The sequence below is a fragment of the Mus caroli genome, unplaced genomic scaffold, assembly GCF_978045245.1.
Source record: "Mus caroli unplaced genomic scaffold, Mus_caroli_1 scaffold_6, whole genome shotgun sequence".
In the NCBI taxonomy this organism is placed as follows: domain Eukaryota; kingdom Metazoa; phylum Chordata; class Mammalia; order Rodentia; family Muridae; genus Mus; species Mus caroli.
The window spans coordinates 10,807,937-10,835,335 of NW_028227261.1; the positions used below are offsets into that span (position 1 = coordinate 10,807,937).

General features: G+C 40.2%; 1 protein-coding gene and 1 pseudogene across 1 annotated transcript in view; one reads left to right on the top strand and one right to left on the bottom strand.

Annotated features, from left to right (window-relative positions):
- Positions 1-27,399, bottom strand: part of LOC147004104 (uncharacterized) — a 522,844-nt gene that overhangs the window by 334,209 nt on the left and 161,236 nt on the right. The gene's annotated exons all lie outside the window — the stretch shown is intronic.
- Positions 2,464-3,446, top strand: LOC147004116 (serine/threonine-protein phosphatase 2A 56 kDa regulatory subunit alpha isoform pseudogene; annotated as a pseudogene).

Genomic DNA, 27,399 nt, shown 5'->3' on the forward strand with positions numbered 1-27,399 from the left:
TGACATGGGAGGCAGAATATGAGTGTTTAAAATCTCCATGTTACCTATGGTTCACTCACTGTTTTGTGCTTGCAGTTGTTCAAGATGTGAGCTCTCTGCTTCCTGCTCCTGCTGCCCTGCCTGTCACCATTATATGAACATTTAACTTTCTTAGTTACTTTTCTATTGCTGTGAAAACACACCATGACCAAGGCAACTAATAAGAGAGTTTATTGGGAGCTTACAGTTTCAAAGGGTGAGTCCATGACCATCATGGTGCAGAACACAGCAGCAGCAGGCAAACATGGCACTGGAGCAGTAGCTGAGAGTTTATATCCTTATTCACCAGCATGAAGCAGAGAGAAGGGGGGCTAACTATGATAGTGTGGGCTTTTAATACTTGAAAGGCTAACCCTAGTGACACACCTCCAGTGACCATACCTCCTAGTCCCCCGAAATAGTTCTGTAAACTGGAGACCAAACATTCAAATAGATGAGCCTATGTGGGCCATTTTCATTTGAAGCATCACATTACTGTTCTGGACCATAAAACAAAATAAAGTCTTTTTCTGTAAGTTGTCTTTGTCATGGTCTTTTATTACAGCAACCAAAAGTAACTAAGTGGGAGGTCTGTACCAATATGGACAGCAGAACTAAATGGAAGTCACGGTATTCTGATCTTTGCCTTCCAAGGTCAACCAGGTCCCAGGAAATCATGAGGAATCTCTCCTAAGGTCCTGCAGCTCTGTCTCCTTGGTCAGAGAAGCTGTGGAAACCCTGATGTTTGACTCTATTCAACATTCATTCTCCAAAGGGGATAGTCAACATGGAGAAATGGCTTCAGTGCTTCTAAAGTGATATGGTCAGCGAGATCCCAACTCATCTCAACAGATAATAACAACTGGTAAACAAACAAACAAAAACCAACCCAATACAAAAAGAACAGGATCCAAAACTAACTGACCCCTGAGTATCATGTCCCTAATTTTGACTACTGCATGATCTTAAAGACCCTCTACACTTTTTGACATTTGTCTTAGTTAAGGTTTTATTGCTATAAAGAGACACCATGACCAAGACTTATCAAGGAAAACATTTAATTGGGTCTTATTAATTAAAAAAACATTTAATTTAAATACAGAGGTTTAGTCCATTATCACCATGGCAGGAAGCATGGCAGCCTGCAGGCAAACATGGTGCTGAAGAAGGAACTGAGAATTCTACATTTTGATCCAAAAAACAGCCAGAAGGAAACTCTTCTATGCAGGCAGCCAGGTCTCATCCATACTGGATAGAGCCTGAGCATAGGAGGAGACCTCAAAGCCCACCTACACAGTGACACACTTCCTCCAACAAGGCCACAACTCCTAATAGTGCCATTTCCTATGAACCAAGCATATTCAAATCAACACAGCATCTATACTACAGGAAAGTACTCTATAATCTGTCAAAAGAGATTTGTAAGCATCAACCCAGCCACAGCACCACTGTCTACAAAGGTACCCTGCTTACAAGATATGCTAGTGGAATGGTGACACAAAACTTGTAGGAATATCTTACAAGCAATATCTTCTTTGACTGACAGTCCACTAGGAAACCCCATAAAAGAGGAGACAGCAAGAGTTTAAGAAACAGAGGGGGGCGCCTGGAGACTCGGGAGGCTAGTGGGACCCTGCAGAAGTTGTCAGTCAACGCCTTCCTCCACCCACCCCCACCCCCCCGCGAGGACCTCCGGGCCGCGGGAGCGCGCACGCACGCGCACAGAGTCCCCCCCCACCCCCCGCCCTAGCCAGCCACCCTCTCAAGTTGTAGCAGTTGCTTCCTGGGCGTGCTCCGTGGGCGGCCGGTGGGCGCGGGAGGCTGAGCAAGGGCAACGCTCCAAGGATCCAAGGATCGGGGTGCGGGTGGCCACCCCGGGCGATGAGGGGCCATCGCTGACAGGAGAACGAGCTCTCGGCGGCAGCTCGGGCGGACCCGCAATGGAAGCGCCCCGGGAGGAGGCTCCCGGCCCGGCGTCCGCACCCGCGCGCTCGCCCCAGCGGTTGACACTTCGGGCTCGCCTCCGCCCGCCCTTGTCGCCCGGCGTCAGTAACTTGTGCGGCCCGCGCGCCCCCGCCCTCCCCTCCGCCAGCCCCGGGAGGCAGCCGCGCGGCGCGGGGATGCGGCAGTGAGGCGCTGTCCGGTGAGGAGCAGCTCGCGGAGCGCGAGGGCGGCGCGGCCGGGGCCCGGGACACAGGGGCGCAGGCCCGCTGTGCCCGTCCTCCGCCGATTGCCCCCGGGTCGCCGAGATGTGGTAGTGGTCGCCGCCCGCACCTGTTGCCTGCGCCACTATCTCGGCCTCAGAGAAAGTGGACAGCTTCACCCGGAAATCGGTGCGCAAGGCGCAGAGGCAGAAGCGCTCTCAGGGCTCATCACAGTTCCGCAGCCAGGGCAGCCAGGCGGAGCTGCACCCCCTGCCCCAGCTCAAAGATGCCACTTTAAATGATGACCCCACACTTGAGGCCTCTTGGCCTCACATACAGCTTGGTGTATGAATTCTTCTTAAGATTCTTGGAGAGTGCTGATTTCCAGCCCAGCATTGCAAAGTGATACATTGATCAGAAGTTTGTCCAACAGCTCCTGGAGCTTTTTGATAGTGAAGAGCCACGGGAGCGCGACTTCCTGAAGACCCGTCCTGCATCGGATTTATGGCAAGTTCCTTGGCCTGAGAGCTTTCATCAGAAAGCAGATTAACAACATTTTCCTCAGGTTTATATATGAAACGGAACATTTCAATGGTGTGGCTGAGCTCCTTGAAATATTGGAAAGTATCATCAATGGCTTTGCATTGCCAGTGAAAGCAGAGCATAAGCAGTTTCTAATGAAGGTTCTTATTCCTATGCATACTGCAAAAGGATTGGCCTTGTTTCACGCACAGCTGGCGTACTGTGTTGTGCAGTTCCTGGAGAAAGACACAACGCTGACAGAGCCGGTGATCAGAGGACTGCTGAAATTTTGGCCAAAAACATGAAGTCAGAAAGAGGTGATGTTTTAGGAGAAATTGAAGATATCTTAGATGTCATTGAATCAACACAATTCAAAAAATTGAAGAGCCGCTTTTTAAGCAGATATCCAAGTGTGTCTCCAGCTCTCATTTCCAGGTTGCAGAAAGAGCACTGTACTTCTGGAATAATGAATATATTCTTAGTTTGATTGAAGAAAATATTGATAAAATCCTACCAATCATGTTTGCCAGCTTGTATAAAATGTCCAAAGAACACTGGAATCAGCCTATTGTAGCACTGGTGTGCAATGTGCTGAAAACCCTCATGGAGATGAAAGGCAAGCTTTTTGACGATGTTACTAGTTCCTACAAAGCCAAAGCCGAAAGACAGAGAGAGAATGTGAGCGCCCTACTCGCCAGCAAAGCAGAGGCCACAACAGGATCCTTCTGCAACACGTTTATTTGGAGAGCATTGACTGCATAGGCAAGAAGAACCAGAGCCCAGAACTGGTGCTACTTATATAGGTCTAGGAGAGGCGTGTCTCACACCCGGATTGGTTATGCATTCTACCTCATTTGCATGTCCCTCATCTGATTGGTTATACTCTCTTAGTACCTCACAGAGCCTCATTATCATACCTCATTTGCATGTCTCTCATCTGATTGGTGATTCTCTCTCAGTACCTCACCTGAGCCTCATTATCATGCCCAGGGCCAGGCAGTGACTTGGTGAAAAACTTTTACACATTGGTTGTTTACCCAGACTTATGCGCAGTAGCCAGCGGTAGCTAGCACCACCTTGTAATGGCATATGTGGCTTCCCACAAGAGAAGAAAGAACTGGAACGGGAAGAGTTATGGAAAAAACTAGAAGAGCTGCAGCTGAAGAAGGCTCTAGAGAAACAGAATAATGCTTACAACATGCACAGTATTTGCAGCACTACCAGTGCCAAATAAAGATCAGCTCCCCCTGCTGGGCGGTAGTTTTGTACATTTTTTTTTTTTTTTTTGGAATATATAAAAACTTCAGAGCAGACCTCATCAGTATAATATAATTAGGAGGCCAGTTTTTCCTGGCAAGCGTAAAAGCAAAACAATTATGGACTAAAACATAGCCCTGTGCTGTATCACGGCCACAGTATATTGTAAACTCTGTCTAATCATGGATTGTGTCACTGTCTCTGTTGAGAGAGGTGATCGTGGGAGTGGCAAGCGTGTGTTGCGACCTGAGCCCAGTTGTGCTGCACACACAGATGAAGCCATCCTCTGCACACTTCCTTTATCATGTGTTTTCACCGTGCTGCACACCTTGGTGCTGCACACCTTGAGTATAGTTGAGGAAAGAGTCTCGTAAGATAAGCAGAGGTGTTGCCCTTCCCTCACCTCTCCTAGAGAGGTGTGGGCGGGGGACAAGAGCCCAGCCTCATTAAAGACACTGCCATACTCTGGGTTTTACAACATCTGACATTTCCAGGCTTCTGAAGCACAAAGTATTAAAGTTGGGGGGAAAGTAAGCCAAAATTCTGATGTTCCCAAATCCCCGCTTCAGCAGCAGCACCCTGGAGCGTGTGTGGAGCAGCACAGGCCACGGGTGGACCCGAGGCTCGCCTCCTTCATTCCTCTCCTCCAAGGCTGGAGGCAGGGCCTTCCCAGTCCTCACCCTGCCAGTCCCCAGGCCTGCCTGCCTGCAGGGTGGAGCTCTGAGTCCCTCCCACAGTGTGTTGCAGACTGCTAGCTATCACTGCCTGGCTTTATTTAAAGGAACTGCAGCAGGTGTCCTCAGATTTGACTATGTAGAAGCTTTGTCTGTTTTTACCTGTCAGGTATTTTTCACACTTATTGTTACCAGTACCATTCCAGCCACTTGCCTTGCAGTTGTATGGAAAACTGTTTTATAATGAGAGATCTTCACTGGGGATTGAGCAGCATTTAATAGAGTCTATGTTTGTATTAAAAAAAGAAAGAAAGAAAGAAAGAAAGAAAGAAAGAAAGAACGAAAGAACGAAAGAACGAACGAACGAACGAACGAAAGAAAGAAAGAAAGAAAGAAAGAAAGAAAGAAAGAAAGAAAGAAGAGAAACAGAGGGGGACTACTGGAGAGATGGCACAGCAGTTAAGAGCACTGACTGCTCTTCCAAAGATCCTGAGTTCAATTCCCAGCAACTACATGGTGGCTCACAACCATCTGTAGTGGAATCCAATGCCCTCTTCTGATGTGTCTGAAGACAGCTAAAGAGTATTCACAAACATTAAATAAATAAATAAATAAATAAATAAATAAATAAATAAATCTTTCAAAAGAGAGAAAAAGACAGAGACAGAGGAGGTAGGGGACATTGAGAAAACAATACCCTGTAAACTAACAATGTCTGCACACATATGAACTCAGAGAAACTGAGGCAGCATGCACAGGGCCTGCAGAGGTCTGTACCAGATTTGGTCCTAGAGCTGAAAAGAAAGTGAACACATGACCCCATTCCTAAGCCACTACTAGCAACCTCCAGTTGATAACCACTTTAAAATGAAAGTCTGGTTTTTTCCCCAAGGGAATCTCACTGGGGAAACAAACTACTCTTTGAGAGTAATCTGCATGCCCAGGAGTAAATGACCAGCAGAAAACAAATTCAAAGGCATCTTTGGAGGTTCCTTGTCTCATAAAGTTGTATTGGAGCCTTTCCATGTTTCTTCTCTAGGTCCTTTTATGCATCTATTATGACTTCCAGCTTAGTGTTTTTATGGGATTCCTGAGTATGTGATGTGTGTATATCTATTTCTTGTGCTATGCCTTTTCTTGGTCTCATTTTTTTTTCTTTTGGCTTGTTTGTTTTGTCCTATTCTTATCCATTAGTCTTGTTTTATCATTAAAATAATACAATACAATACAGTACAGTACAATACAATGCAATACAATGCAGTACAATATTATTACCCTTTAGACGACTGTTATCTGTTAAAAGACAAAAAGGAGGCCGGGCGTGGTGGCGCACGCCTTTAATCCCAGCACTCGGGAGGCAGAGGCAGGCAGATTTCTGAGTTTGAGGCCAGCCTGGTCTACAGAGTGAGTTCCAGGACGGCCAGGGCTACACAGAGAAACCCTGTCTCAAAAACCAAAACCAAAACCAAAAAAAAAAAAAAAAAAAAAAAGACAAAAAGGAATGTGGATGGTAAGGGAGGTGGGGAGAAACTGAGAGGAGTAGAGGGAGGAGAAATTATAATCAGGATATATTATGTAAGAAAAATGTATTTTTAATAAAAGGAGAAAATGATTAGTATACTGTCTAGTTTTTATTGTCAACTTGACATAGGCTACAGTCACCTTGGAAGTATGAATATAAATTGAGAATTTGCCTATACAGATTGGCTTGTGGCATATTTGGGGCATTGTCTTTATTACTGGTTGACATAGGAGGCCCAGGCCCACCATTTGAAGTACTATGACCTGGGTTTTATAAAAGGGTAGCTCAGCAGGCCTGGGAGCAAACCAGCAAGCAGCATTCCTTGGTGGCGTCTGCTTCAAGCTCCTACCTTAAGGTCTGGCCTTGGCTTCCCTCAGTGATAGACTGGAATCTGTCAGATGAAGTAAACCCTTTCATCTCCAAGATGCAACAGAAACTCAACGAAAGCCTCTCCCCTCTCTGTCTGCCTCTCTGTCTCTGTCTCTGTCTATCTCTGTCTCTATCTCTGTCCCTCTCTGTCTCTCTCAGTCTCTCTGTCTATCTGTCTCTCTATGTCTCTCTGTCTGTCTGTCTGTCTCTGTATGTCTGTCTCTCTCTCTCTCCCTCTCCCTCTCTCTCTCTCTCTCATCAATCCAAGGAATCTTAGACATGATGATTAATTTCATATAAACTATTATAGGAACAACCATTTCTTCATCTGATTTTTTTTTTTCTGGGCAAGAAACTGCTGCTATATACAAGACACCATGTTTGGCTTAATTTCAACACTGCAGCTGAAAGGCAATGCCTGGGCCAGAAGACAGGGATTTAAGAAAGGATTTCTGCTTTCTTGATTGCTTTCTTCCCTCAAATGAACATATTTGCAATCTATATATGAGAACATGACTAAAAGGTAGAATAGGACAGGGTCATGATTGGGACAACTGGAGTGGCCAACCCACCCCCTCCTCATTGCCCCACTTCAGTTCCTGCCATGAGTCTTACACAAAGACCCTAGGCCAGCAGTTTGCTGGTGCCCTGCTTCTCAAGACCTCTTGCTTCGTTCTCTAAAGCTCACATCTATAAACTGACAACAAACGCCTTTTTAAACTTTTCTTCCTGTGAACAAGAGCTCCTGAAAAGACTGATGGAGCCTGGATGTGGTGGCAGACCTCTTTAAACTGAGTATTCGGGAAGCAAAGGCAAGAGGATCTCTGAGTTTAATGCCAGCTCCATCTATAGAACCCGTTCCAGGAAAGCCAGGGTTACACAGAGAATTCCTGTCTCAAAAAAACCAACACTCCCAGCCCCCTCCAAAAAAGGACGATTGCTTACAGAAAGGGGTTGACATATCAGAACTCCAATACTCTGGAGAGATTGGAATGCTACAGGACTAGAGGACTAGAGGCTAACTAACTTGTCTACCAGGGCCAGCTCTAAGACACTGCCCCAAGCAAGGTGCGGGGTCTGCTCTCCCAGATGCTGAAGCCAGCAAGGGGCAGGGCCATTAGCATAGGAAATTTATGAGCATCTGATCAGAAAGACACTGAAGATGAGAGGCTTTTGTTACTTTCAACCATTAATGTGGAGGTGTCTGAGAGAATACCTCATGATGATCAATGGCCTTACACGGAAACTGGAGAAATGTTCCTCTTTCTTGGGTCAAAAGTGTTGACTCAAAACCACATCTCTAACCTTAAGGGAATAAAAGACAGTTTTTCTGAAATCATTTTGGGTGACCATGGCCTAGGAACACAGACTTTACCTCAAATTCATGTTCAAATGTAGAAACAGTTTCATGAAGTATTATAGCTTTATAGAACAAAAAGTCATAAATCAAAGCAAGTTTAAAATACCGTGGAGTTATAGCAGAGGAGTAGGTACATAGAAATTGAGGAATCTTTTTTATAGGCCCAAGATACTATTGAATAACCTGCTTAGTTTTGAGGTTGGTAGAAGCTTGCAGTCTGGTAAATTAATAAATTTTTATCCATTAGTCACAGGGTGTTAGTTCTGACACCATGGCAAGACTAATACTTGCCCAAGATAAGGTATTTAGCTTCTGGACCTACCACATTCCAGGCTTTCCACAGTGCTGAAATTCTAGTCACTCAGTTTCTGCAAATAAAGCTGCTTTTTGGAAACTCTCCTTTGCAGTCCTCTTTGTTAGCCAACCAAATATTTTTTGAGTGGGGTCACATATTATTTATTAAATATCATAAGTTCCCACATAGCTAAGCAACTCATTGCTAGGATCTGATGTAGAGGCTGAGTAGAGCAAGACAGCATCTTCTGGAAAGAAGAATAGGTAATAGGTAATGTAACCTTTTAAATTATCTGATATTAATACCAATAAAGACAGGAGAAGTGTAAACTGAGGATAAAGCAGGCTCAGCAAGGTAACTTTCTTTTCTGTTTTTTTTTTTTTTTTTTTTTTTGGTTTTTCGAGACAGGGTTTTTCGAGACAGGGTTTTTCTGTATAGCCCTGGCTGTCCTGGAACTCACTTTGTAGACCAGGCTGGCCTCGAACTCATAAATCCGCCTGCCTCTGCCTCCCGAGTGCTGGGATTAAAGGCGTGCGCCACCACGCCTGGCTAACTTTCTTTTCTTAATTACATACAAAGTATCTATTTACAATCCTTATCCTATAGTCTACCTTTCTCTTGAGCTCCTCCAAACCCAAAAGGGCTCCACAGTTCTCTTTGTTAGAATAGTGCTTTGCCTGTGTCCTGCCAGCTGCTTTTCTGTTGCTCTTTTCTGAGAGAGAGAGAGAGAGAGAGAGAGAGAGAGAGACAGACAGACAGACAGACAGACAGACAGACAGACAGACAGACAGACTATGAAAGGTCCAATTACATATAAAAGAAGTCTCTGCCTCCTCCCCTACACCCTTGGATGGGGATGGGGAGGCTCCAAGCCAAGTCAGTAGTGGCTAAGTCATTTCAAGTTTATGGTGGGTTAGCTCTAGAGCTGACTTTGACTATGACCAGCTGACTTTGTCAGGGGTCATACATCAAGAAACACAAGCCTTCTCCTAAGCAACTTGCCTTAACATGGACAGGGACTTTCCATGCATTAGCATTCTTATCTATGGAGGCTTTTAGAGGCACGCCTAAACTGCATCTCTTCAGAACACACCTAACAGCAACTGAATAATGCTATACCTATTTAAGCTTTGACATCTTGCTAATAATTAGCATTTCTACATACAATAATCAAATATCCTGTAACAGGTAAAGGCCACTAAGAAACAAAATCCTGGATGATGTTAAACCATCTGCTCATGATGCAGATCTGAATGATTTTCTTATGCTCTTTATCTGACATAGCACATGAACTGGGATGACTATATCTACAATCAAATAATTAAAGACACAATTTGACCTAATGGAGCGAAGCTAACAAATGAAGGAAAGATGTATTTAAAATAACCAAAATGTACATATTTACCTAGATTGACTATATTTCCCTGTGTTTATAGTTATTTGTACTGTATGAGCTATCTTACTCATATTTAAGTGGCTGGAAATGACACCTCCAATCACTTTAGTATTGTCTTCCCTTTTTATTTGTAAAATACAAACATTCTTTAATGATTTTTTAAAAGGCTGGATAATTGCACTATAGAACTTTTTAGATAATAGTTAAAACTAGAAACATCAATACTTAATGTATAAATCAACATAGGGGTTGTTATTTAAGATTGCTATCTTTTGTCTAATTCTAAACCTTTGGTTATCTACAGCTAGAGTAAAGAGAATTAAAGTTATATTTAAAAACTAGATTTTAAAATTTTATCCAAACTATACTGTGTAATGAGTGTATATAGGACAGTAAAAACCTTGGATCTCTTAAATGTTAGATTTGCAATAACGTATGGGCTTAGGGTAAGTTAGCAGTCATAGCTACAAGGCATAATTAAATGAAAGGACATTATATCTTCACTTGTAACTTCTCTAAGACCAAGATTATTTTATCACTTAAAGATATATTGGTGGAACAACTAAATATCATAAAAAAATTAAATCTAAGAAATATAAACATTGAGAGAAACATTTGGTTCTTGGGGTACTCAATTGTCAGCTAAGAGGAGTACCATCCAGCTACTTTAAGTTCACATGCCTGTGCTCTCAGACAATGAGAGAAAGCTCACTGTCTTCTAGGAAATGGGTTAAAATTATCTGGATACACTCCAGTTCTTTTAATAAGAATTAATCTTCTGTGTGATTTTATTTTTCTTTTAAGTAATGAATTCCTGTCCATCCTGCCTCCCTGCCTTGTCCCCCATCCCACTTCCCCCTCCCTCCCTCCCTTTGAGAAAGACTCTGTAGGTAATTTTGAATTTTAGTAACCAAAGTTAAAAGTCATTTACAATATTAGTTTACATTATTAGTTTATTTAATAGACCAAGTCTTATAAACAAATTTAAATATTTGTCCATTAAAACAAGTTTTACAAGTTTAATTCACGAGGAGTTTTCTAAGTAGTGTTGACATAAAAACTACAGCTATAGAAATGGCTCAGCGGTTAAGAGCACTGACTGCTCTTCCAAAGGTTCTGAGTTCAATTCCTAGCAACCACATGGTGGCTTACAGCCATCTGTAATAGGATCTGATGCCTTCTTCTGTGTGTCTGAAGACAGCTACAGTGTACTTATATACATAAAATAATTTTTTATAAGACCCTACAGCTCGGGGCTGGTGAGATGGCTCAGTGGGTAAGAGCACCCGACTGCTCTTCCAAAGGTCCAGAGTTCAAATCCCAGCAACCACATGGTGGCTCACAACCATCCTTAACGAGATCTGGCGCCCTCTTCTGGAGTGTCTGAAGACAGCTACAGTGTACTTACATATAATAAATAAATCTTTAAAAAAAAAAAAAAAGACCCTACAGCTCTTATCTTAAAAGGAATAAGTAATAATTTATTTTGGATCCATTTGAGTGGCTGTGTCTCCAGAGAACATATCTGTGTCATTACAAACTGTCCCAATGGAGAAGTAGTTTCATGACATTTTTATAGTTTTACAAGACAAAGACAGTCATACATCAAAGCAAGTTTAAAACACATTAGTGGGTTCAAAGAGGCAGGTACAAGGAGATGGGGGAGCTTAATCTACAGGCCAAGATGCTATCTGATATCATGCTTAGTTCTGGGGTTGGTGGGAGCTAATGATATACTAAGTCAATAATTTTAAATGGTCTTATTTATAATCAAAAGATGTCAGAGTCTGAGTAGGGCAACAGAAGGCTCTTCAGGAAGGCTAAAACTATCTCAGATAAATAGCCTGTAAAACTGCAAGATTCCAGTCTCTCCACAGTATTGAAATTTCAATTGGAACATCAGTTTCTCTGCAAATCCAGACTTTTTCAGGAATTTGTCATTCATAGCCAGACACAGACCTTTTTTCAGAAACTGTCATTTACCGTATGTATCATTCTCTAAACAGATCTTGTTGTTGTTGTTGTTTGTTGTTGTTAAACCAGTGACCCTCCAAAAAGAAAAGGCTTTGTCCAATGAGGGGGAAAAAACCCTAAAACTTATTCATAGGTTTTTAAAATCCATATACCAAAACAGTAAAATGCAGATAACAATTTTAATAAGGTCATTTAAAAATGAAAGTTCAGGGGGCTTTTTCTAAACCACATACACACACATACACACACACACACACACATCATATCTTAGATATGTAACAATTATAAACACAGGTAAATTATATTTGTAGTTTTTGTTTTCTTAAATAAATTTAAGTTAATTACTTGTTAAATGTTTCAATTATTATGATTAGTACCTTGAAACACTTTTTATTAGAAAAAGTATTTGCTTTTATTAGTGTTTATAAAGCATCCAAAGTAGGATAAAGTTTATCATTTATGACTATCATTTTCACTTTTAACCTAAAAACAGGAGAAAAAATTTTAAATATATCATTGTGGGGTTAATTAGGCTACTTAACATTAAGGTTATTTAAACCCTAAAGATGTATTAGTAAGCCTCCAAGTAGGTTTTTGAAATGACAATTAAAAAAATACTTAAGAGGTGGCATTTATATTGGCATTGTTAAAATCAGGGTCTTAAAAAAACTGTTAGGTAAAAATTTTTCTTAGAATAATTTAATGCTTGTATTCACATACACGTTCACACACATATGAAACATATACAAAAGCACAGACATAAATTGTCTTCTTGACCTTTGGAGTAGAGTTTACTATTTCAAGGAAGTGCAATTGTTCATAGGAAGAATATATCCTGCAGCAGGAGCAACCACCTCTTAAAGTTCATATATGTCTCAAGCAATTTGAGCCATGTGGTAGAACCAGAACTAAAATAAGGATCAAGGAGATAGCATCTAGACCAGAACTATGTGAGTATGTATATCTTGTCCCTAAAAGTAGATTTAAAATTCTAACTTAAAAACTCAAGTTAATTGTTCCCCAAAGAGATTTAGAGCCATTAGCTGTCTCTATTTTACCTATGTGGTTGCATTAATTAAATAGACTTTTTCTCATTTACCATTATTTTGTTCTTTTAAATTTCAGTTTTACTAGGAGCCAAAATAAATCTGGGTCAAGTTTACAACTTTAGTTTACATGAGCACTTACTTTTAAGCCAATTTGGTACTAAGTATATTATGAAAAATAAATAAACATTGCTCTCTTTACCAAGTATAGTAAGACAGTTTGGAGGAGTAAATGTTTCTCCAGTTTTCCCAAATACTTGCAAGTTAGTAATTATTACACATAAAACTGGCTAGAATACCAGAATGTGGTTTATCTTTAAATATTTCCTTCCTTTTGAACACCTTCTGTGATGGTTATTCTTGGTTATCAACCTGTCTACATCTGGAATTAACTAAAACTCAAAATGTCTGGATACAATTGAGAGGGATTTTTGTTTTGTTTTGCTTTGCTTTGTTTTGTTTTGTCTCGTTTTGTTTTGCTTAATTGGGTCATTTGAAGTGAGAAGGTCAAATCTTTGTGGTGGAAAGACCCACCTTTAATTTAGACCACACCTTCTGTTGACTGTCTGTATAAAGGACATAGAAGAAGGAAGCGTTCTCTCTTTCTCTCTCTCTCTTTGTATATATTTATGTATGTATGTACGTATGTATCCCTGTTTCTTACCTCCCTTCCTTGCAAATCCACTCCTTCATTGGCATTAGAGCCCACTTCTTCAGGATTATGGTATATACTGAGGACTAGCTGAGATATCCAGTCTCATGGACTGAACAACTACTGAATTCTTAGACCTTCAGTATACAGACATACACATAGAGCCATTGTTGGGCTAGATGGACTACAACCTGTCAGTCCTTCTAATAAATCGTGTGTGTGTGTGTGTGTGTGTGTGTGTGTGAGAGAGAGAGAGAGAGAGAGAGAGAGAGAGAGAGAGAGAGAGAGAGAGAGAGAGAGAAAGAGAGTCATTCTATAAATTGTTACTCTAGGAAATCCAGACTAATATAACAATATTCCTTCTTAAATGCTCACACACACACACACAAATACACACTTTTTTTTTCTTTTCTCCTGAAAAATCGCCTGGAGATGCTAGGAAGGAAACTTGTTTAGAATCAGTTTCATGTTTTACTTTCCGGATTGACTTTCTCAGCTTTTACCCTGAGACTGTCTTCTACATGTTTGTACATATATAAGGATGCTCCAGAAAACTGGCTGAACCAATAAACTTCATCCTGTGAATGTTAACTTTAGCAGCTGTGTCTCCAGAGATTGACTGACTAGAATTTTAGTACTGAGGGAAGATTGGAATGTTCCAGTCCCAAAGGGTAATTAGCTTATGTTGAGCTAGTTCTAGCTTCCAAAACAGACACCCTTTGTCTACCTCTGCGTCTGAATTAATGCCCTGTGACTAAGAGATAAAAACACTTTAGAGTTTATTAATTTAGCAAACCACTAGCACCTATCAACCCCAAAGCTAAGGAGTGTCACCAAACAGCATCTAAGGCTTATAGACAATGTATTTTAAACGTGCCCTGATTAACCTAATTCTGTGTTCCTGAGCTGTGTTTTCTTAGTTAGGGTTTCCATTGCTGTAAAGAGACACCATGACCAAAGCCACTCTTATAAAGACAAACATTTGATTGGGGGTAGCTTACAGTTTCAGAGGTTCAGTCCATTATCATCACAGCAGGTAGCACGGCAGAATCCAGGCAGACAAGGTGCTGGAGAAGGAGCTGAGAGTTCTGCATCTTGAACTGACTGCATCCAGGAGAGACTGTCTCCCAGGCAGCTAGGAGGAGGGTCTCATTGTCCACCCCCACAGTGACACACTTCCTCCAACAAAGCCATACCTCCTAACAGTGCCACTCCCCAGGACAAGCATATTCAAACCACCACAGTTGTTACGTTTCATACTACGGTATGATTGTGGTGGCGGTGACGGGACAGTAAGTGGGCCTAGACAAGGTATCCCTCTGAGGAATCACACCATCCAACAGGCCTCGTATAAAGAAGATCTGTTAGGGGCAGGGGGAGGGCTGGAAAGGGGCAGAAAAAGGAGGGGAGAAAGATAAAAAGAGAAGGAGAGGAGGGAGAGGCAAGCCAGGAACATGTGGGGACAAGAAAGAGAGAGTGAAGGAGAGAGAGTGTGGGGTAGCAGTCTTCTTAGAAGCTGAGGCACCTGGCTTGTTCCCGGAAGCAGGTGATGATGTAAGCTGTTGCTAAGTCACTGTTGCTAGGCTCCCAGGAGGAGCCCAGTGGAATTGTCTGTAAGCCAATAACGGTCACTCATACCTACTCCAGAATAAACTATCTCTTATTCCCTTTAAGATTAGAGCTGTGGTTTTTGCATTGACAATTAGGGATCCCAATCTGGGTTCTGAGAATGATCTTTCTTTTGGAGGAATCACACGAATGGAAGCCAGGTTCCAGCAAGGACCCATTCTTGGAGTCCAGACAGCCTGATGTTACCTTCTCCGCTGATGTTGGTAAGGACTTCCTGGGTCTCCAGACATCCGTTGGTTTGGTTGACTATCCATTTTGGAGTTTCTGAGGTGGTTAAGTAGGACCCCCTTTAGATCTGCTCTCTAAGCATGGGGTTTAATGGATCTAGTTCGTTTATTTGCTTTGAAATGTTTGCTCTAGAAAAACTGTTCTAGACATTTAGTTTGGCTTGTTTACTTGCTTGCTTTTGAATCTCCAGAGACAGTTTAGATTCTGGCTGTTTAACTCATTTTTCAGATTTTGTTTGCTTTTGGAACTTTAAAGACATTTTGGTTTTTAAAAAGTTTGTCTTAGTTTTCTTTGTCTTTGACATGCATTGATTCATTGTCTTTTGGCCTTTGTCTCCTGACTCTCCTCTTCCAATGCATAGGGATGTGTTTGGAGATGAAACTGCTGTCTGGTACTCCAGTGGCTTATGCGTGATAGTTGCTGACTAACTTGCAAGTATTTGAACAAATGGAAAGATCTAAAGACAATATAAACTTTTGCTACCTCCAAACTGGTATATCTCCTGTGCTTAACAATGCCCTAAGGCATTGGTTCTCAACCTGGGGGTCACAACACCTTTGGGTCCCATGTCAGATGTTCTGCATATCCAATATTTACATTATGAATTAAAATCAAAGCAGAATTACAGCTATAAAGTAGCAATGACATAATTTTATGGCTAGGGGGTCTGTCTTAGTCAAGGTTTCTATTCCTGCACAAACATCATGACCAAGAAGCAAGTTGGGGAGGAAAGGGTTTATTCAGCTTACACTTCCATACTGCTGTTCATCACCAAGGAAGTCAGGACTGGAATTCAAGCAGGTCAGGAAGAAGGAGCTGATGCAGAGTCCATGGAGGGACTGCTTCCCCTGGCTTGCTCAGCCTGCTCTCTTATAGAACCAAGACTACCAGCCCAGAGATGGTACCACCCACAAGGGACCCTCCCACCTTGATCACTAATTGAGAAAATGCCCCACAGCTGGATCTCATGAAGGCATTTCCCCAACTGAAGCTCCTTTCTTTGTGATAACTCCAGCCTGTGTCAAGTTGACACAAAACTGGCCAGTACAGGGTCACCACATGTGAAACTATATTAAAAGGTCACAATATTAGGAAGGTTGAGATCCACTGCCCAAAGGATTAAAATTTTTAAAGATAAAATAGGAAACATTCTTTAATTAAAATGTGAAACTGGGTGGGCTGCCTTGTCTAGCCTCAATAGGAGAAGACACAGTTAGGCCTCCTGCAATTTGATCTGCCAAGGGAGTTGATATCCACAGGAGGCCTCCCCTTCACTGAGGAGAAAGGGAGAGGGTACTGGGGAGAAGGGAGGTGAGGCAGATGGACTGGGAAAGAAGAGAGAGAGAAAGCTATGATTGGGATGTAAAGTAAATATTAATTAATGAAAAATGTAAGTGAACCATAAAAAACTAATAAAATTGGTAATTCATTACAATAAAGAACTCTTTTAAAACTCCATGTGGATTAAGTTATATACTAAAATAAAAATAATATCTAAAAATGTTTCATTTATACCAAAACTAAGGACAGAATCTACAATACATTCTCATTCTTGACTCTCTTTCTTTCTTTCTTTCTTTCTTTCTGTCTTTCTTTCTTTCTTTCTTTCTTTCTTCCTTCCTTCCTTCCTTCCTTCCTTCCTTCTTCCCTCCCTCCCTCCCTCCCTCCCTCCCTCCCTCCCTCCCTCCCTTCCTTCCTTTCTTTCTTTTCCTCTCTCTTTCTTATAAAATCTGACACCCCCCCCCTGCCATGTAACTGGTGTGGCAGATACAAGGACATTATAAAGAGACTATCTGTCAATATGATAATTAGACTGTTGAAAGAATAAAAACTTGCTAAGAATAAAGGAGTTTCCTGTGACTCTCATCTTCAGGGAAAGAAAGAGCAGCAACCAGAGAGTAAACTTGTCTCCCAGAAAGAGACTTCACACAATTCTAGTATCTTGTCAGGGCACAATGGAGGATGAGACTAAAACCTAGACAAGGAAGAGTCAAAGATGGGAGTGACTAGAACTGCTTAGCTGTGGGAATCCTTAGCCCTCTCTTTAAATTGTATGCTCACTTCAGGACCCTAAAAACGGACTTGAAGGGTGTGTTAGACTACTTTGTCCCTCTTCCCAAAGAGACTCCATTGAGTAGATCTCCTTTTTCTGCTTTCCATTTTTAATTTTGGCTCTTTTTATTGGCTTTTTGAGAAGTGGCTGAACCAACCTCTGACTTGGTCACAAGTTGCAATCTCCAAGTGTCACCAGACACTAACTCAGACCCACTCAGACACAGTGTACAGCCTTTATAGACTTTATTCAAGCTATCTGGGAACATACCCAAGAATCTGGGGATCTAGGTGTGACAAACCTCAAGAGAGAGCAGGCTGGCCAACTGGCAGGCCTACCTCCCCAGCTGGGAACCCTCATGTCTCCTGTCTCCTCCCATAGTGCTTCCTCCCTCTCCTCCTTGTTCTCCTCTCTCCTCTTTTCTCTACCCCCAATCAGGAAACTCAAAACCTGCCTACCTCTAATCCCTCCAGTAATTGACTGTAGCCATTTTTACTTAGCCAATAGTTTTAAATTCAGAAACAAGGTTTGCACAAGGCCCAGACCTTCAGGTACAGAATTTAGTATTAAATACATAGTAACAGACCAAACATCAAGAGAGAGCAGGAGAGCTGATTCTGCCCCTTGCCAGCTGCAGCACTGGGTGAGCTAGCCAGGGCAGTGCTGGAGAGCTCACCCTGGTGGTGTGGGTGCAGGAGAGCTGGCAGGCTGACTAACTCAGCTATCCCCTAGGTTCAGATCCAGGGCTTTGAGTTGGGCCACTCCAACATCTACCTCACCTCTGAACTGCTGGAGCGTGTGAAAGGGCTGGTCCTGTAGATCAAAGCTATAGCTTACACAATGAGATGTTTTCTATGCTGTATTTATTATTATTATTTTATTTTATTTTACGGAGGAGGTTGCAAGGGCAGAAAGCAGATATGAAGAGATGGGGAGATGAGTGGAGTTGGGGTACATGATGAAATTCACAAAGAATCAATAAAAAGTTTTTTAAAAAAATAATAATATATTTGGAAATGTTAAATGTTTCATAAACCTTAAAATGCTTATTGTTTTAAAAAATAACATTTAAAAAGACTTTAAAAACAGAAGTGGGAGAAAAGAAAAAATAACATTTGTTGGGTCAAGATTTCAGTAAGCTATAAAAGTTAATGTCATATACATAAAATTGATCAGGATTTCCTTCCAAAACAGAATCTAAATATACATACTATTTCATCTCATATATATATAAAGAATAACATAAAATTCATATTATTTCTTAAAAATACTCTTGTTTATTTATTTTTTTAAAGATTTATTTATTTATTATTATATGTAAGTACACTGTAGCTGTCTTCAGACACTCCAGAAGAGGGAGCCAGATCTTGTTACGGATGGTTGTGATCTACCATGTGGTTGCTGGGATTTGAACTCTGGACCTTCGGAAGAGCAGTCGGGTGCTCTTACCCACTGAGCCATCTCACCAGCCCCTCTTGTTTATTTTTTAAGTCTAAGTTTCTTTAATGAATGCTACAACTTTGAGCCAGAGGATTCTCACTCCCATCTGTCTATGCTTTTGACAATTATACGCAGCTATCTTGCCTTGAGGACATTGTGGCAGTTTTGCATCATTCATAAATTATTTTGATGGTTATCCCAGTGATGACTTATTTATTTCTTTTTTTTTAAAGATTTACTTATTTATTATATGTAAGTACACTGTAGCTGTCTTTGGACACTCCAAAAGAGGGCATCAGATCTCATTATGGATGGTTGTGAGCCACCATGTGGTTGCTGGGATTTGAACTCAGGACCTTTGGAAGAGCAGTTAGAGCTCTTAACTGTTGAGCCATCTCACCAGCCACCCTTATGGTTTCTTTAACGTTCTAAGTCACTTTTCTACATTAATATAAAAAGAATAATTGAGTAGGCCAAACTATTCTTAGTATAAAACAGTTAAGTGTATTTATGTTTGTATGTATCTGTTTTTGTTTGCTTGTTTGTTTGTTTTTGTACTGGACCATCTATAAATTAATAGATTTACATGTTTACTGAAGATCTCTATTTTGTTTCCTTTTCACAATGAGGATTATAGGAAATGTAATAATAATGTTCAAAATTTTGTCTTTCTTTTTTTTGGTGGTTTTGATTTTTTTTTTTTGAGATAGTTTCTGGGACTCTGCCTTCTGGGTGCTGGAATTAAAGCCATGCACCATGACTAACTACCCAGCTATTAAATGTCTATTATGTATGAATATATATATGGTTATATGTTTTGTTGTTGTTTTCATAATACATGTCAACATAAAATCCAGGAGGGACAAGCCACAGTTAGAGACAGAAAGACCAGAAAACACCACAGAAAACCAGATGGCAAGAGGCAGGCACAAGAATATAAGCAACAGGAACCAAGGCTACTTGGCATCATCGGAACCCAGTTCTCCCATCACAGCAAGCCTTGGATACCCCAACACACAGGAAAAGTAAGACTCTGTTTAAAATCACATCTCATGATGATGATAAAGGAATTTAAGAAGAAAATAAATAACTCACTTAAAGAAATACAGGAGAACTCGGATAAACAGCTAGAAGCCCTTCAAGAGGAAACACAAAAATCCCTTAAAGAATTACAGGAAAATACAACCAAACAAGCAAAGGAATTGAACAAAATCATCCAGGATCTAAAAATGGAAGTAGAAACAATAAAGAAATCACAAAGGAAGACAAACTTGGAGACAAAAAAACTAGGAAAGAGATCAGGAGTCATAGATGCAAGCATCACCAATAGAATACAAGAGATAGAAGAGAGAGAATCTCAGGTGCAGAAGATACCACAGAAAACATGGACACAACAGTCAGAGACAATGCAAAAAGCAAAGAGCTCCTAACCAAAATCACCCCAGGAAATCCAGGATACAATGAGAAGACCAAACTTAGGGATAATAGGTATAGAAGAGAGTGAAGATTCCCAACATAAAGGGCCAGTAAAATATCTTCAACAACATTATAGAAGAAAATTTCCATAACCTAAAGAAAGAGATACCCATGAACATACAAGAAGTCTACAGAACTCCAAATAGATTGGACCAGAAAAGAAATTCTTCCTGTCACTTAATAGTCAAAACACAAAATGCACTAAACAAAGAAAGAATATTAAAGCAGTAAGAGGAAAAGGTCAAGTAACATATAAAGGCAGACCTATCAGAATTGCACCAGACTTCTCACCAGACTATGAAAACTAGAAGATCCTGGGCCAATGTCATACAAACCCTGAGAGAAGAACAATGCCAGCCCAGGCTAATATAGCCAGCAAAACTCTCAATTATCATAGAAGGAGAAACCAAGATACTCCATGACAAAACCAAATTTACATAATATCTCTCCACAAATCCAGCTCTACAACAGGTAGAAGAATGAAAACTTCAACACAATAAGGGAAACTCCACCCTAGAAATAGCAAGAAAGTAATCTTCTTTCAACAAGCCCAAAAGAAGTTAGCCATACAAACCTAATTCCACCTCTATCAACAAAAACAACTGGTAGCAACAATCACCACTCCTTAATATCTCTTAACATCAATGACTCCATTCCCCAATAAAAAGACTCAGACTGGTTACTCCTCCAGAGAGCCAAATAACCCTATCAAAAAAAAAAGTGGGGAGGGGAATAGAACTAAACAGAGAATTCTCAACTGAGGAAACACGAATGGCTGAGAAGCACCTAAAGAAATGTTCAAGATCACTAATCGTCAGGCTTATGTAAATCAAAACAACTGACCTCACAACAGTCAGAATGGCTAAGGTGAAAAACTCAAGTGACAGCAGATGCTGGCGAGTATGTGGAGAAAGAGAAACACTCCTCCGTTGCTGCTGGGATTGCAAGCTGGTACAACCACTCTGGATATCAGTCTGGAAGTTCCTCAGAAAATTGGACATAGTGCTACCTGAGGACCCAGCTATACCACTCATGGGCATATATCCAGAATATGCTCCAAGGTTTAATAAGGACACATGCTCTACTATGTTCATAGCAGCCATATTTATAATAACCAGCAGCTGAAAACAACCTAGATGTCCCTCAACAGAGGAATGGATACAAAAAATGTGGTACATTTATACAATGGGGTACTACTCAGCTATGAAAAGCAATGTCTTCACAGAATTAACGGGCCAATGGATAGATCTAGAAAATATAATCCTGAGTGAGGTAACTCAGTCACAAAAGAACATACATGGTATGTACTCACTGATAAGTGGATATTAGGCAAAGATTGTGGAAAACCAATGATACAACTCACATGAAGTTCAAGAGGAAGGAAGACCAAAGAGTGGATGCTTCAGTCCTATTTAGAAGAAGGAACAATATAATCAAGGGACATAGAGAGTGGGAAGAACTTGGGAGGAAGAGAAGAGAGGGAGGGGAAAAGAGGTATGGGAGGAGATGGAGAAGATGTACAGAGGATCAGGAAATTGAACAGAAGTATGTAGCAATGTGGGGTGGGGAACTGGGGTTTAGCAACTAGAAAGTTCCAGATGCCAGTAAAGCAAGAGCCTCCCAGAACCCCAAGGGAATGACATTAGCTGAAATACCCCACAAAGGAGAGGGAGAACCTGTAGGTCGAAACCATATCCAGAGGTTAGGCAAGCCCCCCCCCCCCAGTTGAGGGATGGGGCCACCCACCCATCTCCAAAATTTTAATCCAGAATTGCTCCTGTCTAAAGAAAATACAGGGACAAAGAGCAGAACAGAGACTAAAGGAAAGGCCATCCAGAGGCTGCCCCACCTGAGGATCCATCCCACATGCAGACAACAAACCCAGACACTATTGCTGATGCCAAGAAATGCTTGCTGACAGGAGCCTGTCAATCTCCTGAGAGGCTCTGCCAGATCATGACCAATAGAGATGCAGATGCTTGCAGTCAACCATCGAACTGAACACAGGGACCCCAATGGAGGAGTTAGGGGAAGGGCTGAAGGAGCTGAAGGGGCTTTATCTGACATCAATGTGAGGGGAGGCCCTTGGTCCTGAGATGGCTTGATGCCCTAGTGTAGAGGAATGCTAGGGTGGTGAGGTGGGATTGGGGGGGGCACCCTCATAGGAGAAGGGTTGGGGTGGGGATAGGGGAGTTTCAGTGGGGAAACCAGGAAAGGGGATAACATTTGAAATGTAAACAAATAAAATATTCAATAAAAAAAAAAGAAAAAAGAAAAGTCTTTTCTAAGCATGTCATAAGATAAAGGTGGAACACTCCATGAAAAATTAGGGACAATTTGAAAACCTTGGAGAAATGCCCTATAACATTCATGGCAAAAGTGTCAATAGTCTTATATATATAAGAAAATCAACAGGGAAAAATCGATATAAAGAAAACACAGTACAAAGTACTATGGTAAAGATAAAATAAACAATACATTTCCACTTATCATTACCAGTAACACAGGGAATAAAACTGAAATATTAAGAATAAAATATCCGTTTTCTATGTAAAAAAAAATAGAGAGGTTGTAAAATTTAATTTAATCCAAAACCCTAAGATAAAGTTAATGCTTGATTTTTTGCATCCATATTCTTAAATATTAATTTGTTCTGAGTAATATTTACCAAAAACAAAAGAACTTTTAAAACTGTTATTTTATCCTTTTACTAACTGGTCATTTAAAACCTGTGTCTCAAGTTAGCTTTTCTTATCCAAATTATACAGAAGACATCAGTCTAAAAGTCTAATAGCAATATTCACAATGTTTTATAACTTTAAGTAGTGATGTTTCTTGATTTAATTAGTATCTAAGCTGTCCTATAATACAATTAGCTAAGATTAAAAAGTTAAACAATTTGTATCTTACTAATAAGAAAGGGGGAAGGATAGTGCTACACTGACTTCTCCCAAAGTCCTTTTCTAACCATTTAAATATGTTAGTTCATATATTACAAATAATTATAAATACAGGGGAAATACAAAGTCAATCTGGTTACAAAGATTGGTTTTAGACATGTTTCCTTTTTGACCTTCACTCTATTATATCAAACTGTGTTGTTGATTACTTAATTTAGGTATAGTCATCTTAGCTCACATGTTATGTCAGGTACAGAGAGTATAAAAAATAATTCATGTGCGGATCCTGAAAGAATGGATTGATATGATCCAGGATTTTGTTTCTTAATGGCCTTTGCCAGCTATTCTCTCTCCTGAAGATGCTGTCCTGCCCACCATTCAGCCCCATCTACATCAGGTCCTATGAATGAGCTTCCTAGTTGTGAGGGAACTTATGATATTTAATAAATAACATGTGGCACCGCTCCTGACCAAAATGTGATGCTTTGTAGACAAGGGAATTGTGAATGACAACTCCTGAGAGGAGGCTGTGTCTGAGCAGACCGATTAGATCTGTAATACCATGGAGAGAGAGGAATGGTGCAGGCTACTTACCTTGTCTTGGGCTAGGTTTAGTGAGCCCTCCTCCCAGTAGCCATACCTTACCCACCTCTGTGTCCGAGCTAACATTCTGTGACTAATAGATAAAACCCTTTTGCAATTTACTAAATTAGCAGACTCCTAGCTTCTACCAACCCCAAAGCTACAAATGTCATCCAACTAAATTTGCCTTGATTTTGACTTTCTTTGTTCTGTAAAACTGTGAAATTGCTTTCACATTGGGACATAGAGTCTGGGGTAACTTCAATCTGTGTTCCTGGACAATGGTCACTTGAAATGGCTTCAGAATAAACTGTCCTCTTATTTCCTTTAAAATGAGAGCTGTGGTGTTTTTCTCATTATCTGTGAATTTCATTTTTTGAATTGAAGAGATAAGAACTCAGGGGCCACTGACTTAGTGGAAGTTTTGTGTGACCATGGGTGTCTGAGACCTTAAATCCTGAATTGAAGTCCATCTGAGGAAAGCTTGCTTCTATCAAACTCAAAGTGTATCTATCCACTTTTCTGAATCAGCAGCAAGCTTCAGCCTTTTCCCACCTCAACATGAGATCCTGGGGGAGATTCCATTTCCTTGATAACCATTTCTTCAATAGTCTGGTATTGAAGATACCTAGAATAGGACGTGTGTTTCTCTGTAGATCTTTGCTTCTTCCAGGACTGCCACACTGCCATGCTCCCAGACAAAAACCTCTCTCTTTCCTTCTTTCTTTCTTTCCCACTAGCAATCTAGGAGGGTCTTCTTTCTCATCATCCTCTCCAACATGTGTTGTTAACTTAAGTTCTGATCTTAGTCATTCTGATTGGTATAAGGTGGAATCTTAGGGTCATTTTGATTTGCATTTCTCTGATCACTAAGGACTTTGAAAATTTCCTTAGGTGCTTCTCAGCCATTCGAGATTCCTCAGTTGTGAAAACTCTGTTTAGTTCTATACCCCAATTTTTGATTGTGTTGTTTGTTTGGTTGGAGATTAACTTCTTTAGGTATTTATATGCTTTGAATCTTAGCTCTTTATTGGATGTAGGGTTAGTGAAAAAAAAAATTCCCAATCTGTATTTGGCCGATTTGTCTGACTGACTATTCCCTTTGCCTTACAGAAGCTTTCCAGTTTTATGAGGTCCCTTTTATCAATTCTTGATATTAGAGCTTGAGCTATTGGACTTCTGTTTAGGAAATTTACCCCTGTGTCAATAAATTCAAGGATCTTTCCCACATTCTTATCTATTATTTTCAGTGTATCTGGTTTTATGCTGTGGTCTTGATAAACTTGGACTTGAGCTTTATGCGAGGTGACAAATATTTTTCTATTTTTATTCTTCTACATACAGAGAGCCAGTGAGACCAGCACTATTTATTGAAGATGCTTTCCTTTTTCCATTGTAATTTTGGCATCTTTGTCAAAGATCAAGTATCCATAAGTGTGTGGTTTTATTTCTGGGTCTTCAATTCTATTCCATTGATCAACATGCCTGTCTCTGTAACAATACCATGCAGTTTTTTATCACTATTGCTCTGTAGTAAAGCTTGATGTCAGGGATGGTGATTGCTCAAGCTGTCTCACCCAAGAGGAATAGAAGGCAGGAAATAGTCAAACTCAGGGCAGAAATCAACCAAAAAGAAACAAAGAAAACAATGCGAAGAATCAGAAAACCAAAAGCTGGCACTTTGAGAGAATCAACAAGATTGATAAATCCCTAGCCAAAACTATCTAAACAGGCCCATACTGCACAAGGAAATAGAAGAAGTTATTAAAATCCTCCCTCCCAAGAGGAAGTATCCAAATTACCAAAATCAGAAATGAAAAGGGAGACATAACAACACAAATGGAGGCAATTCAGAAAAATCTTCAGATCCTATTATAAAAGCCTATACTCAACAAAACTAGAAAATCTAGATGAAATGGATGGTTTTCTAGACAGATGACACATACCAAAGTTAAATCAAGAGCAGGTAAACTATCTAAACAGGCCCATACTGCATAAGGAAATACAAGTCATTAAAATCCTCCCACCCCCCAAAAGCCCAGGGTTACATGGATTCAGTACAAAATTCTATTAGACCTTCAAAGAAGACCTGATACCAATTTTCTCAAACTATTCCATAAATCAGAAAGAGAAGGAACACTACCTAACTCATTTTATGAAGCCACAATTACTCTGACATGTAAACAACACAAGGACCTAACTAAAAATGAGAACTTTATAACAATCTTGCTTTTGATTATCAATGCAAAAATACTCAATAAAATTCTTGCAACTGAATCCAAGAACATATCAAAACCATCATTCAACATGATCAAGTAGGCTTCATCCCAGGGATGCAAGGTTGTTTCAATATACGAAAATCCATCAATGTAACCCACTATGTAAACAAACTCAAAGAAAAAAATCACATTATCGTCTCCTTACATGCAGAAAAAGCATTTGACAAAATACAATATCCCTTCATGTTAAAAGTATGGGAGATATCAGGAATTCAAGGCCCATCCCTAAACAGAGTAAAAGCAATTTACTGTAAACCAACAGCCAATATTAAATTAAATAGACATACTTGAAGCAAACCCACTGAAATCAGGGATAAGATATAGATGTCCACTCTCCCCATATCTATTCAATATAGTACTTGAAGTGTTAGCTAGAATAATAACACAACAAAAAGAGATCAAGAGAATACAAATTGACAAAGAAGAAATAAGGCTATCACTAATGGCATATGATATGATAGTATACATAAACGACCCCAACATTTATATCAGAGAACTCCCCCAGCTGATAACTCACTTCAGCAAAGTGGCTGTGTAAAATATTAACTCAAATAAATCAGTAGCCTTCCTTTATACAAATGATAAACAGACTGAGAAAGAAATTAGGGGAACAACTCCCTTCACAATAGCTACAAATAATATAAATTATCTTGCAGAAACTCTAACCAAACAAATGAAAGACCTGTGTGACAGTAACTTCAAGTCTCTCAAGAAAGAAATTGAAGGTTCTATGCCCTAGTATAGGGGAATACCAGGGCCAGGAATGGGAGTGGGTGGGTTGGGGAGCAGGGGGAGGAGGAAAGGGATAATGGATTTTCTCAGGGGGAACTAGGAAAGGAGATAACATTAAAAATGTAAATAAAGAAAATATCTAATAAAAAAAGAATAAATACAAAAAAGGAGAATGAAATTGAAGAATATCTCAGAAAATTGAGAGATCTCTGATGTTCATGGATTGGCAGAATTAACATAGTAAAAATGGCCATCCTACCAAAGGCAATCTATAGATTCAATGTAATCCCCATCAAAATCCTAACACATTTCTTCAAATATATGGAAGGAGCAGGTCTCAAAATCATTTGGAAAGGTGAAAAGTCCAGAATAGCGAAAATAATTCTTAACAATAAATCATTCAAATGTAACCATTAGGATTTACTTTTGAGAATGGACACGTGCCATTGATATTTGTCACTTAGTATAAATTTTCTGATAGTTCCATACATTTTCTTGCCAATTTTCTCATTTCAGTTTTCTTTGTAGCTAAATAAAATTCCACTTGGAAGTGCATTACTTTTTCATTAGCCATGTTTCATTCGATAGATCCCAATTCTGGCTGGTCATTGCACCTCCTTTCCCTCAGTCTCTTCTCTATTTTTGTCTCTTCTGTTCTTTTACAGAAACTATTTTGGGTCAGAATCTTTGACTGTTGGATGGCAATCCCATCTGTCCACTTGATGCTGTCTTTCTACTGGAGATGGACTATTTGAGTTTCCTCTACCCACTGTACAGTATTTCATCTAAGGTCTCTCCCTTTGATTTTTGAGATTCTCTCACCTCCAAGGTCTTCAGAACACCCTAGAGGC